This window comes from Coturnix japonica, chromosome Z (assembly GCF_001577835.2).
Source record: "Coturnix japonica isolate 7356 chromosome Z, Coturnix japonica 2.1, whole genome shotgun sequence".
NCBI classification, from domain to species: Eukaryota; Metazoa; Chordata; class Aves; order Galliformes; family Phasianidae; genus Coturnix; species Coturnix japonica.
In genome coordinates, this window is record NC_029547.1 from 21,146,413 (window position 1) to 21,162,187 (window position 15,775).

The window sequence follows — 15,775 nt, forward strand, 5'->3', positions numbered from 1 at the left end:
TATGATGCATATTACAAACATACTTCTGTACAATGAGCAATAAAATCTAGAGCTTGCTGGCCTTAATCAAACCTCACCCTTCAACAGAAACTGCATGGACATGCTGCTTCATTCTCCCCAGTCTGTGTCTTTCTTTCTGATTTAATATTTCACTGCATGAAATAAATATATCAGGATACACTGAAGCTCCGAAAAAGAAAAAAATATTTTGCTTGATCTAACAACTCTGTTCTTGCGTGGGAATTGTAGTCAGTGTCTTCTCAACATATCTTACTGATGGAGAGCCAGAATTCACATCAGAATAGCTAAGACTGATAGAAGTTCAGAACCCATGAAGTATAGCTCCCTGGCACTGTGCTCCAGTGCCAAACAGACTGCTGCATGGTGTCATGACATGGAATACTGACAACACCAAGACAATGAAAGAGGAGGAGAAAGCCCAATGGGAGAAATCTCCACAAGAAGAAGGCCCAGCAGACAGTCTTTGCCCCAGCTCACTGCTAATTGTGATTCTTGAATGGGCAGTTTCCATTATAGGTTTGATTAGAGGTAAAATACTTAGCAAAAAGAAGCATTATTATAATGTTGGATTGTACAATGAAACCAGAATGGAGCAGCTCCTCCTGGAAGCTATGCTAGAGGGAAATGGGGGAGGTGAAGTGGGTTAAACAGCATGTCTTCATCAAGGACAAGTCCTACCTGACCAACTTTCTCTCTTATCCTGCATCAGTGGACAAGGAAAGAGCCACTGATGTTATATGTCTGGACTTCAGTAAGGCCTTTGATATGGTCCCCCGTCAGAACCTTCTCTCCAACTTAGAAGGATATGAATCTGATGAGTGGACTGTTTGATGGACAAAGAACTGGCTGCAGGATAAAACCCAGAGAGTGCTGGTCAATAGCGCAGTGTCCAAATGGAGACTGTTGACAATCGGTGTACTTCAGATGCCAGTACTGGGAACAGTGGTCTTTAACATCTTCATCAACAATAATCGATAAAAGAATTGAGTGCGCCCTAAGCAAGTTTGTGGATTATGTCAAGCTGTGTGGCTGAAATGCCTGAGGCATGGGATGCCCTTCAGTAAAACTTAGACAGGCTCAAGCAGTGGACTTAGAAGAGCTTCATGAAGTTTGACAAAGCAAAGCAGAAGGTCATGGAAACTCTCTTCTATCAGTTCAAGCTGGGGGATGAAAGGATGCAGCACTGACCTGCTTAGAAGAACTTTGAGTAATGGTTTGTGACAAGCTGAACATGAGCCAGTTATGTGCCCTAGCAGGCACAAGGCATGGAAAACCTATCATATATCCTATAAAAACAGTCTGAAAGAGTCTGTTCAGCCTGGAGGACACTCTGTGGAGATGAGAGTGGCCTTTCAGCAATTAAAGGAAGCTATGAGAAGAAAAGGGACAGACTCTTCAGCAATGTCTGTTATGTTAGGACAAGTAGAAATGGTTTCAAACTAAAAGAGAAGAGATTTAGATTGGACATAAGGAAGAAGTTTTTTACAGTAGGGGTGGTGAGGCACTGGAACATGTTGCACAGAGATGATGAAATCCCCATCTTTGAAGACGTTCTGTGTCAGGCTGGACAAGACTCTAAGCAACCTGACCTAGCTGTAGGTGGCCCTGTTCACTGCAGAGAGGTTGGACTAGACAACTTTTGAATGTCCCTTGCAACTCAAAAGATTTTATGATTCTATGAAAATGAAGCAGGCAATCTGTCCTCTTTGATCTTACCTATTTAGAAATATGCTTCTTTTTTATGGATTCTGCATAAATAGATTATTTGAGTGAAAAATACTTTATGATTCTAAAATTATACACTTCAGTATTCTTGTCAACATTCAATCTCAGCAAATACTGTCATAATTCATCCTAATTAATATACACTTCCTCAGTATTTGGTAACATAATGCTTGAGTATGCTGGCAGTACTCTGTTCAGTTTTGGGCCATTCACTACAAGAAATACACTGAGACCCAAAAATATGTCCAGAGAAGAACAATGAAGTTGGTTAAAAATCTTAAGCATAAGTATGATGAAGAGTGGCTAGAGGAGCTGGGAGTATTTAGTCTGGGGAAGGCTCAAGGGAGACCTCATTGCCCTCTACCTCCTCTGAAAGGAGGTTGTGGAGCTGGGAGTTGCCCACTTCTCCCAGGTAACTGGGAGGAAAAAAAGAAATGACCTCAAGTTGTGCTAGAGGAGATTCAGTTTGGATACTGGGAAAAATTTCTTCTCAGTTAGAGTGATGATGTATTAGAACAGGCTACTCAGGGAGACTATGGAATCACTGCCTCTGGAGATACTCAATAAACAAGTAGATGTGGTTACTAGGGACGTCGCTTAGTTGGCGATATTGATGGTAGGTGGGTGATTGGACTAAATGATCTTAGTGATCTTTTCCAACCTTAATGATTCCCTTTCAGAATTTGAAGGGAGCATATAAACAGGAGGGGGAAAGACTATTTATGAGGCTGGATAGCGATAGGACAAGGGGGAATGGATTTAAACTAAGATGGGGGGGGGGGGGGGGGGGGGGGTTGGTTAGATATTAGGAAGAAGTTTTTCATTCAGAGGGTAGTAACTCACAGGAGCAGGCTGCCCAGGGAGGCTGTGGATGCCCCATCCCTGGAGGCATTCAAGGCCAGGCTGGGTGTGGCTCTGGGCAGCCTGGTCTAGTGCTTGGTGACCTTGCACGCAGCAAGGGGGCTGAAACTGTATGATCATTGTGGTCCTTTTTGACCCAGGCCATTCTACGATTCGATGATTCGATGATTCGATGATTCGATGATTTGATGATTCGATGATTCGATGATTCTGTTCTTTGAATAATTATTGTGTTGTATTGTGTAGGAGACATGGTGCAGTGGAATTCCAGGCTCACAGCCTGAACCAGTGGGTGAGCTATGAGAGTATGTGAGTGCCTGGAGCGGCGGGGGGGTCTGGAGCCACCTGACTTCCATACAATCTCAGTCTGCATGGGTTCCCCTGTCCCCTGCCCTTCTCTTCTGCAGCACTACAGTACGAATGGGGGAGAGTCACATTCCTCAGCTCATCCCTTTCTCCAAACTGTTACCAGGAAGGGTGAGTTAATTCCTTTTTGATATCTTTTCCAATAGTGCCTATTTCTCAAATAAAGGCTCTGTCATTGCCCTCATTTGGTCTATGCATGGGAACTTGAAATTTTGTTAAAATTGTAATCTGAATCCTGCACGTGAATTACAAGAAAACCAGCACGATTTGGATCTGAGAAGTCACAAGAAACAGAGCCTGCATTGCTGCACTCCTTTCCTTGGCTTGCTTCTGCTTCTAGCACAAAGAAAAAATCTGTTTTCAGTCAAGACAGCTCTAGTTGTACCCAGACCACCAAACCTACTGAAACAAGTTGCTAATGAATATTAACAGATTATTTGAACACATTTTCCTCATACCTGCATGGGCAACCAATGTCAGGGACCTTTCTGAAGAACTCAATCTGAAAGAAAAATATACCCCTGGAGCCCATGACTGAAAATGAAGTTTGAAATTAAAAAAGAAAATTGAAAATATAATCTAACTCATTAATAGTGACTGTAACAAATCACTGGAACACAAGGGAAGTGGTTTATTGGTCATCAGGTTTAAATTGGATGTCCTTCTGAAAGATACACTGTAATTCAGCAACAAATTATGGAGGCTGATAGTTTTCAGTTTCATAGTGAGGAAAATAATAACAGTCTCTGCAGGAATTACTGAGTAAAATTTGGTAATTTACATTATTTAAACATCCAGAAGAGACGGATCTTAGTCCTGTCTACATTTGCACTTTAATTCTGTATTTTCTGTCTGTGTCATCAGCCTAGGATATGAGCCACAGGGAGGTGAGCTGCTGAAGCAGAAACTGCTGCCATTTTTACATTGTGTTGTTATCACCATCACATTTTCACACTTAGCTAGCTTGCTTGGAGCATGCATTTCCTACCCAAAAGGTTAAATACTCAACTTCTATATGTTCAGCATTCTTTTACAAAGGATATCATTAAAGCTCAGTCTTAATCCTATATTACTGTAGCAACATACTGCTTTTTCTATTGTACTGTAATAATGAACTGTCTTTAAGAAGGAAAAAAATACTAACCACAGTCCTGTAGTGACTGTGTTGTGTTAAATACCCTTTTTGTTTCTTATGACAAATTATATATATTTATGTTTGCATACGGCTAGTGATTTAGCAATATTAATAGCTCTCTGTCTTCCCTCAGTGTTATTCATAAATGTCATTTTTACTTTGTAGTCTTTCTATGAAAAAATATCTCTGTCCGTAAACACAGTTCTGTCACAACTCTTCTCTATTTCAGTCTTGTTTGGCTATACAAAATTTCATTTCCAACTGCTACCACGAGTTCTTAAAAAGTATAAATCTGCTGGTTCATTTGCAAAGTTCAGAATAATTAATTATGTCCTCACATTTAGACCAGCTGTTACCACCATCTCACTTGGTCTCTTATGAAAATTAGGCTTTTGAAATGTCTGTATGTTTGCCTGTATTCACCTAACACCTTTTAAAATCTGTTGACAAAATTCATTCAATTTTACAATCTCCATGCAATTATATTTGCCAGAGTTTCATGAAAATTGATAATTTGGGTTAAAGAAAGTACTCTGAGGTACTGAAGGAATTATGAAGTTCAGGATGCAGAGAGAACAAAGAAATACAAGAGAGAATCTGGAAAATAATATGGAGAGAATTTCATGGGGGGCGGGGAGAAGCAGAAATCTGTAAGAAATTCATTCTACTGCTCAATGCTATAATTTCCAGTAATTTCATTTATATATTACCTCAATTTTAATAATAAGAGAACTTCTTAAATCATTCCCAGGGAACATGCACTTCACTACTTAAAATAATTCTTTATATTTATAAAGTTCTGGCTGTTATGGCTAACAAAGTTTAGTATTTCACAAGTAGAGTAGTAATACTAACTCTGATTCTACCACTTAGCAACTTTTTAATTCTTGTCTTAGGTCTACATGCAGAAATACGTCCTTTTCCAACATAAGGAAGTGATGATAAATGTGATTGCCAAGCCACCAGCCTTTCTCAGCACCATCCACTTACTTCTCAAGCTAATGAGGAGAGCTGTATGTTGCAAATGAGAGCTGTATGTTAACAGAGAAAAGGCAGCACAGAAATAAAAATTATAAGAACAGTTGTGCAGAAGCTTTGACATTGAGCAACAGTGAATGTGTATTTATCAACTAATGACACAGTATGTGGTCATAGCTCTCATAAAATGATGCATATCAAAAATCCTTTACACTCAGAAAAGTGAAGGGAAAAAAAAAAAAGTGAAATTTCTTGCATTTTAATTTTTCTTGCTGCCAGGATGCTGTTTTAATTAATACATAGTTATAATTGTGTAGGTGGAGAAGTTTGTGAGGAGCAATATATTTTGTAGGTAGACTTATTTTCTATCAAAAATGATTTGTGGCTATGACCCAAGCACATCCATAGCATCACAAGATCTACCTGGAATCTTCTAATGAGCAACAGTGCAGTTGTGGTCGGAATGGAAGAAATTATTTTGTGCTCTAAAGGTGAAGGCCATTGACTTCTTAAATTCTCAGTGCTGATTGTCTGATCTGTACAAGTGAGGATAAATGTTATTATCATCAGTATGATGGTTTCTGATTGCTAGTTGTAACCTTCAAAGAAGTATGAGGAGAAAAACCAAAGCTGAATGGCTTAATTTATTTGCATAGTAAAATCTAAAGTAATATTTCAAGTGCAGGTCTTTGGATTGCCTGTGTATGTGGTCATTTTTTGGTAGTCAGTAACAAGAACCACACATATTTTTCTGCATGCATGAAAATCTGGACAACAAGATATTAAAATGTCACATCTAGTAGATCTGTGTACTCTTCAGTGAGGTCCAGTTTCCTCATTTAAACGTGTGTGAGTCTGTAGCTGTGTGTGCGAATATCTAAATTTTGCTCAGAACTCCAGGAGTCATATTTGATGCAAACATTTTTGTGACTGCACTATCCTGAAAGTTTTGTTCACCTGCCTTTGCAGCTTGTCCTTCTTACCCTTGCTCATTAACAAAGGCAGTTGAAAAAATTTCCGTCTTTCTCTGGTACTTCTTTTGACAGTAGTACCTGTGTGACAGGAAAGACTGGGATTGCACCAGCACCGTATTTCTGGTTATGTTTCAATAAAAGATAATGGGTAGATTATGAAAAAGACCTTTAGAATGTGAATTCAGTGGGAAAGGTTCATCACAGCACATTCAGGTGTGCAGCAGTGCAGAATAACATGACAATTTGCTGGATGATTTCTCTATTTACCAGCTCTCAGAAACTGTGTTATGAGAAGTCATCAAATACAACAGTGCGCAAATAAAGAGGTCTTGCCCTAGCAGTGATGTATGCTCCAGTTTAATGTCTATGTTTGGAAAAAGTGTTTGATGTTCTTATTCACACTGAAAAAAAAGCCAACGGTCTTTATTATGAGAAGACAAAAATGACTGAGCATTGCTTTTGTTGTAATCCAGAAGTATTCTACAGCTTCTACAGGACAATGAAACTTGAGGTGGAATGCCTGAGATCCCCACAGATTTCCTGAAGGCAAGCAATTGCAATTTTAAGAAAGTCTCCAAGATAAGCAGCTTCCCTCCAGTCATGGTGAGGGTTGATGTGCCTCACGCAAACCACTGCAGCTGTCAGGGGCAGCTTTAAGCTTTAAGGTAGGCTGGAGATGAAGGAGGAAGGATTCCGGTTGCAGAGCAGGGAGAAAGGAAAATGGATGAGCCGGGCCATCTCCTAAACAGTCTTACCCCTTTGCAGTGAGAGTGGCTGCTAGCATTCTTATGAGGTCACCCAAAGAATCTATATCAAGAACTTCAGACACTGATGCCTGAAGTTATGGTTCCTAAGCACAGAGAGACACATCATGCACCTCAAGCAAAGAGCTGCTGGTTGCTTCAGAAAATAGATTCACTCCGCCTGTATGGAAGAGGCACTTAGGTGCTTAATGTCTAGCTTGAAGGGATCTCAAGCTGTTACACATCTGAGTGCTACAAAAATAAATAGATTCTACTTCTTGGAGCACCTTCAGAAGCCCCAGCACTCTGTGTGTGGAAATTAGAATAACTTTTCCAGTTGCACCAGAAGCAGAGGAGTCTGACCTTATTCAGTTCCAAATTATATAAATGCATAAAATCAAATTTTGAGAGAATTGTTCTCCATTTCCTTAGTCCAGAGAAATATCAGCTCAGTATCTAGGGCCGGTTGTCTGGCTGTGTATATTAGATGGAAACAGAAGAAAAATTTATCTTGACTACCCTGATGTAGAGTTTAATTCTCCAAGGTCCTGAGCCTCTCAGCTGTCAGATGAGCAAATCTTGGAAACAGATACTAGCTTTATTTCATTTGCAAGGCTGATTTCTGGGTGTCTCAGCTTCATTCAGAGTAAACAACTGCTTTTAAACTACAGGCCATTACATTATTATGAATGAAAGAACTTTAATTGCATTAGAGCCTTCCAAACGCACAATTACAGAAAAAGCATTGAAGCTTACCTTGAGTGAGCTGCAGCTCTGCATCCAGCAAAGGAAAAGCGTTAATTTTTAACAGAACGGTTCCTCTCCTACTTGTATTATAAATCAAAGACATTCACTGTGATATCAAGAAGCAGGGTCAATATACAAACCACACTGACATGAATTAACTCCCAGCCTTTGCAAGCAGTATTTATTTTATCAAATAAAATTATATCATCCTTTATTCCAGTAGATTTTGACACATGCACATATACACATTACAAATTTATAGCAGAAATCACAATCTGATAGCAATGAATCATTAAGGCACAACAGGCATCCTATGAGACCACAAGGGGAAAAGGAGGTGCTAAACTACATCAAAGTAAATGCACCTGCAATTAAAACACTAAGCCAGGAGGAAAAAAAAAAAAATAGAAAGGTATTTTCAGCAAAAAAAAATGGCTCTGCTGGTAGTGGAGGGAAGAGGACAAACACTGTGCACTCACTGAGCAGCTCTGACTCTTATCACAAGACTCCAGGCAGGACAAGAAGCCAAACAACAGTGCAGTCCCTTCCCTTAGCTCTCTGTAGTGCTCACTGGGTTGGATTTAGAGAAGATACATCTGAACAGCTGCTGAGGAACATCCCCTCTGCCCAGTGCTGGGGGCCCTTTCTCCCCAGCTACCATGTTAGATTCATAGTTTGGGGACAATGCTGCGCATGTGACTTCGCAGCAGTGTGCTAATATGAGTAGCAATTGCCCAGCTGCACACTTAGGAAAGGAGTTAATCTAAACCAATCTCTGGGAGTGCCTGTGGGTAATTCCAGTGACAGCCTTCTCCAAAAGGCTTTTTCTAGCTGTGTGTATGTTTCACTGGCCTCCAGCACAAAAAGAGAGACAGAAGTAAGAACACTCTCATCTATACCCCTACCTCCATCCCTCTTGCTGAAAATGAGGATACTTCCATTATATTTTTGAGATTAACCAAATGCTTTTTTCTTCCTTTTTTCCATCCTAAAATATACCCAAGAGTTTAAGACCCACAGAGAAGCAGAATGGATTGCAGTCATTCAAATGACACTGCAACTCCTCTTCTAAAAGTCTTCATCTGTCTCTAAAGAAACACCTGGACACTATGTCAACTGGCAACTTCTCAAAGCTGCCAAAGCTGTTTTTCTCAAATACAGGCACATACAAGCAAAGAGCCTAACCCCATTTCTTTGCCACTGGTCGCTAGAACAGCTATGAAAACCCATACAGGTCTCTGGCAAAGACCCAGCCCTAGTGGTGTCACCTACCTGTTTATGTAGTGTTACACATGGCCCAGACCAAATATTTTCAAGCTTGATTTTTTTCACTATTCTATTCCTGAATACTCTGTGGCTCAGCTTTTTCCTACTTATACTCTTTACAGCATCTGAAAGATGTTGGGATGACTTTGCTCTGGTGTCAAGTGGACTTTGGCTCCATCCATGCTACTAAGAGAGCAGTTCCACTGCAGTGTTAACACAAATTTGCAGGGGAAAAATAAAGAGTAAAGTCTTCCTCCAAAGAGGCCAGTTTTCTTCTTCTTTCCATGTTTATTTCTGCTCCATCATTTGTGGTTAAGAATTACAGGTTAATACATCTGTCCCAGTTAATCCTAAGAATATATTAAATTGTATCATCGCAGTGTAAGCTAAATCACAGCTTCCCACTCCTGTAGCCCCCATTCTGAATTAGCAGCCCCATGATTATGTCAGTTTCAAAATATCAGTAGCATGAGCAGAAACAGTTCTACCAGAATGAGTGCTGATTTATTTTTAATAAAAGAAAACATGTGAAATGTCAAATAAAAACTGAAAAGTAGCCTCAAGTAGCCCAAGTGGGAGGCAGAAGACACTTTTCATCAAGTTATAATAAAATTTTGCATAATATATTGCTTAATTTCTTCAGAGGTTTTTGGTTTTTTTTTTTAAATGTATCCCTGATACTCAGAATTAAAAGAACCATTGGCTGGGTCTGGTGAGTTCCCTTGAAATGCAGTGCCTTATTCCAGTAGGTGAGTGTACAGGTCACAGCTCATGGGTTGACTGGCTGGTTTAGAAACTACAAGTCCTAATTTTGGTTCCTGATTTTGAAGAAGCCATTTGTGCTGCTGATTTGTGACTGTGATCCAATCTGTCAGATAATAATAGGTTGGTCTTTGCATCTCATGGAAGCAAGGCTTTAAAATGCATTTGAATCTTCATTATTCTGAGTTCACAGTATGATTCAGTGAATGAATTAGGAACCAGATAGCTATGTAAGATGGATAATCTTTCCTATACTGTCCAATTTTTACATCAGCAATGAGAAGAAATGATTGACTGCAGAAAAGATCACCCAAGGAGCAGTGAAGGCATAAGCTGATCTGAAAATTTATATGAAAAAAATCTGCTTGCTTGTAGCATGAATTGCAGAAGTGAAATAATCTGTCTACAAAAGGAATTGTTAGGGGTTACAGGGCTTCCAGCTACGAAATGGAAAAAGTAAATATTGCCTACATATAATAAAAAAAGTTTCAAACAATTTTATTTAAGAATAGACTTGGCATAGCAGGGAAAAAGCTTCATATCACATATCTATACAGAATGAGGTGCTCTCCAACATTTCTTTGTTCTGCTCAGTCGTTTTGTTTGTAAGAACTGCAAGGACATGTTCCTAATTTTTCTCTTTTTTCTTCATCACCTGACTGGGAGACCCAGGTTCTCCCTCCATTTGCATTTTCCGCATAGAGAGGGAGAGAAGCATCTCATAATTTTGGGCTTTATTGGACAGGAAATAATCAGTGTGGTAATAATGTAAACGAGAATATACAAGACTGGTTCACTAGGTGGCAATCAGGAGTAGTTTTGCTTTGAGCTAAGGAAAATCTTGTAGTATTTGCTATGGTCTCAGATTATTATGTCTGTGATGTAACCACAGTCAGACCCATAGAAGCTGAGGTTCTCCAGCCCTCCATTTAAGAGTTTGCATAACTTCAGTGCAGCAGAATCAAAAAGCACTTCCACACTAACCAAAAAAAAAAAAAAAAAAAAAAAGGATTAAGAAAATGCTTTTAAAAATATAAGATCAGTATTGTTGTACCTTGATTTGTTTAAAAGAATAGGACTTTTCCCAAGATGCAGTGGCTGGAGCTATTGCAAATCTGTGAGCCTCTCCCAGGTAATAAGCCACCAGTGCAGCTGACTTCAGTGATTTGTCTGCCACATATGGATATAAAGCCACAGGTTAGCTGTGTATTTGATGATTGCTGCAGAAGAACTGTGGAAATTGTGACTGTAATACTTTTGGGTAGATGGAGATCATCTCATTACCTGCTTTTAAATCAGAATGGGCAGTCTGGACTGCATTGCTCTAATGAAAAATCAATGTTCAACAAGGTTCAGGCTCTGAAATTGCTCAGCTTTCTCTTTCACATATTTCCAATTTTAATGGGGGGGAAAAGAAAAAAAAAGAAATAAAAGACCACAACTTTAGTATAGATTCTCCAGTTAAGAAAATGATTGTTTTACTAGAAAATCCTAAATACAGTCCACATTTTAAAGGCAGCTGGCAGCACATTGAACTGGGAATTAGGAAAAGCTACCCAAAATTATCAAAAAATATTGTGAATCACAAAAGCAGACCAGAATTCTTGAAAATGTACTTCCAGCAATGATTAATGACATATGTTCTTTTTATTCTCCCTCTCTTGTTAACTTTCTGCTGAAACAGATAATCATTTACATTGAGCTAATAAGAAAAACTGATGTCAGAACTGAGTTTTGAATTAATATATATATACACATATATATATATACACACATACACATATTCATATATATATATACATATATACACACACACACATATATATACACATCCTAAATGCTGTTTTCAGGTTAAATCAGAAGCACCATTACATTCATAAATAATCGCAGCTCTGAGAAAATATTATTCCTTCTATATATGGTGTATGGTCTGAACAAAATTTTCTGACCATGTTTTTCCCTTGTCCTGTAGAACAGGCTGTTATTCACATAATCATAAAATTGTAGAATCATAGAAAAATCAAGGTTGGAAGAGACCACTATAATCATCTAGTCCAACCTCACACCATCACTACCATGCCACAGACTATGTCAGTTAATGCTACATATACTCTTTCCTTGAATATCTCTGAGGGTGGTCACTCCACACCTCCCTGGACAGCATGTTCCGCGCTTTCTAAGAAGAAATATTTCCCCAATATCCAACCTGACTGACACTTCTCCCAACCTGATATCACCTGTAAACTTACTGAGGGCGCAATGGAAATGTCCATTCAAAGTTCTACCAGGTACAACTGAACTCTTGGGAAACTGCTATATCCAGAATAAAGGAACAGAAGACCAATCTCTACATTTGCATCATGAGTATAAAAACAAAATGAATTTAGTAAACAAGAATAATTCACAACCAGAGTCTTTGCCTTGAGTGTGTCGTTCTGCTGAAATGCACCACCTGCCACGGCACTGTTTGTTCTCCATAAATGATCAGCAAGCATCAATGAATATCAATTGGTGTGATTTTTTCTTTTTTCCTGCACAGAGCAATTAAATGACATTTGTATATACTCCCATGCTAGACTCCATTTTGTCAGGCTGCCCCTCTGCTGCCATCTGTCTCACAGCAACAACACGTAACAGAATAATTGTGTTCAGCCTCTACTGGCACACCACCAATGTCCTCCTCTGATGTCACTGGCCAACAGAATAAAATAGGAGGCATTACTTTCAGAGCAGCCCTAATAATTTGTTTCACTTCACACAAAAACAAGTGTATCATTTTTGTAAACAGGGAGAAACTGCTCTGACCCCAGACAGTATATAAACTGTCTGACAGAAGAATTTAGGTCAGAACTCTAGAAACCAGCAGCCTACATGAAGGCAGCATTTTGAAAATCAGTCACTTTGAAGAGTCTCAGTGCTTCTCCTCAAAGTTTAAGAGCCAGGGCATGTTCTGTGTCATGTTCATCTAGCTTTCTTAGACATTTCTTGAGGCTTTAAATTCACTGCTGAGGGCAGAATGTATCAGATGTCTCTTCCAGTATTAGTTCTCAGGCTATTTAAGGCAATGCTTTAAAGAAACTATAAAGAAAACACTTCATTTGATGGAAGCACATCAATCTCCTTGAAACCAATGGAAATTACATGCCTGCAATGATGACAGAATAAATAGAGTCCCTTTTTCAAGTGCCATATGCCATAGCTAAAATGTGTCCTTACTCCTTTTAAGTCTGAAGGAAGAACTTTGCTTTGAAGAATTGTAATTCCAATAAAAACAAACATTCTCATCTAGCTTCTAAAATCCTAAACACATAAATATTTTCAACTAGAAGAATAATAGAAGTATCTTACAATTAAAAATAGTAAACATAAAAAACCTGAGATCTCCATTAATTTTAACAATTCACTTATTAAAAGGAACAAGTCTTACGGAATTCCAACAGCCTTCTCCACAGCAGCATTCTGTATATTCAAAGCATCACTGCTCAGCTATTTGATGATCTCAAGTCAATTTGCAGCTGGAATTGGGAGCAGGCTGCAGTGTTAGTGCAGCTAAGGGAGCTAAGTGACACATCTTACTCAGACTGAATGCCTGTTGTTTTGTTTGCTGTTATTTCCCCACAGCCATTCAATACAGTGTCTTACAATGAGTTCTGATCTCAAAACCTTCTGAGTGCACTGGTGTGAATGCAGTAAAACTGCTTTGCTTTTATCTGATGATTAGGTGTTGAGCCCTAAAAACTGTGGTGTTTTGTTTTGTTTTTTTTTACACAAATAGAGCAGTGTTTAAAAAAATCACAGGCTAGGTTCTTTTATAAATTGTGCAGCATTTATTTGTAAACTTCACTGTTATTTAGCAGTGTGAGCAACTTGAATTATGTTACTTAACTCCTGATGTGTGTGATTTTCACCGAGGGAAGAGATTGCTCAGGCAAAGTAGGAGATGTAACTGATGTAGGGAGCAGAACTACATGAAACTGTGCATCATGGCCACAGTGGTGTAGATCAAGCCTTGTGAGTCTGAACATAATGTTGAGAAGGTTTGGGTTTTGATCTTAAAGGGCGGTAATTTAGACAGCTTTATAAATAATTGTTTTGGTCAAGGAAGTTAATGGAAGATTAAATGAAGACAGTGGTAACATTCTCATTGAAACTAGTGCATTCAGAAAGAAGCCAGGTCTTAAGTAGGCACATGTAACTTGCCAATAAATAACACAAATTACAAGTAAGATAAACAGGTGCAATTTCTATGTTAACCTCACAGTTTATATTTAGCTAGTCTTTCCTATTTTTATCAATGTTTCTCTCCCTTGGTCTTAATGCTACAAAAGCTTAATATGATTTTATTCTCACAATTTTAACCTTCAGACACTTTATAAAACTTAATTTTAATCTTTAATCCTCTAACTTTCTTAATTAAATTCTGAGTATTTAAAATAGCTATAAACAACCTCTGGACAGTTATTCGTGTTAGTAACAGTTCTGTGACAAATATTTAATATATATGATCATTGTAGATCCAAAAAAAAAATTATAACCCCACATAAAATGCTGCATAAAACTGGGAAGTGTCCTATAAAAGCAGGGTTGTAAAGCAGTCAGTAAGTTACATTGCACTTCAGACATAATAGGTTACTACCCAAACCATGTGATAAAGCACATAGACTCAGTGTTACTTTCAGTATATCAAGGAAAGAATAACTTAAAACTTAATATAAAGCAAACTTTTTCTCAACATAGTCACCCTTAGTTGGCATTGCCAGAAGAGCTCTAACAACTTCTTTTTCACATGTATTCAGTTTCGCTGTCATTGAGTTGTCATCTTCTTTCAACAATAGCAGACAAACTTCTCCAGGATCCCATTTTTCTTTAGTGCCCAGTATTCTGTCCTATCTTGGTTTTGCTCTCACATCTCCAGTTTCTCCTGTGATTCGTTCGTTATCCAGAAAATTGCCTTCATTTCTTTTTGCCTCTTTTGGGGAGTTCTTCCCCTGCCACTCTTCTTTTTCTCTCCTGCACTTTTCTTAGAAGTGCTCTCATTTCAAACACAGACAACACACAGATCTGACTCTCTGCTCCTCAACCATCCCTTTTAGCACAAACTGAAATCCTGGTCTGCTTCTCTGACACTTGTCATAGATATCTGTCTGTCTATTCAAATTTCATGTAAGAAAGAGCCTTTAATTCTTTTTTTTTTCAAGTCACTCTATGATGCTTCAGGACAATGATGCAGTCCTGCTCACCACCAACTTATTGAGTATTCTTTGATTTAGGCCTCTCCACATCATTTCATTTCCCAGCTACACATCAGCCCTGAATTTTATTTATGTTTATACTTTTCAGTCCATCTGTATGGGCAACACAAGCAGACAGTTAGTGATTGTTTCTTTTACAGTATATTTTCTCTGACTTTGACTGGTACAAGGTTGTCTTGTCCATGTCTGTTCTGAAAGCTGTTGCAGTGGTTACTTTCTTTGACTGTGCCTTGCATCTCTCTATATCTTCCATTTTTGTCACAAATAATGTTTTTCTCCTTTGTGTTCAAGTCCCTTTTTCTGTCCCTTATGTCTGTTTTCTAATCACCTCACTTCTACTCAAGGATGAATAATGTCAACCATTACCTGCCACCTATTGTATTTTCTGGAGCACCTTTTCTTGCTCCATGCTGTAGGTATTTAGGAGTTGCTTCTATAAATAGGTGCTAAAATTAATTCATTAATCTATTTTAAAAAAAATATATTTACACACACACAACAATAGTAATAATAAGTCATTATAATAACGGAAGTAGCCTAAGCAGTCTATCATGGTGCCTAACACTGTTTCATTGTGTATTCCCAACTATTTATTGTCCATTGCCTGCCTTGTTTGCTACTTCAAGTTTCTGGGGTGCAACATAATTAAGAATTCCTTTATTTGTACAACAACAAATTAAGGTCTTATTCCATGAAAGCTGCTCAAAACCATTGCCAAAAATATTAATATACAAAAAGTAGCACATATCACAAACTCTCTCTGGCTAAATATGTGTCTAGATGAGAAGCTTTGCCTGTTATGAAGAAACTAGAGCTGTTCACGATGCCAAACCTTGCTCTTTATAACCCTGTCTGATGTTCTTATTTAAATACTATAAAGCTACTGAATTTTATAGTGCTGTCAGTCTGGCTATATTTCAGATGAAAAACTGTTGCCTTAAAAAA

The 15,775-nt window shown here is 38.3% G+C and overlaps 1 long non-coding RNA gene across 1 annotated transcript; it reads left to right on the forward strand.

Moving 5' to 3' along the window:
• The first annotated feature begins 2,297 nt into the window (after window positions 1-2,297).
• Window positions 2,298-5,200, forward strand: LOC116652475. The gene is made up of 3 exons (XR_004305518.1): window positions 2,298-2,362; window positions 3,015-3,084; window positions 5,005-5,200. It is a non-coding gene; the product is annotated as an uncharacterized LOC116652475 (long non-coding RNA).
• The last annotated feature ends 10,575 nt before the right edge of the window (window positions 5,201-15,775 follow it).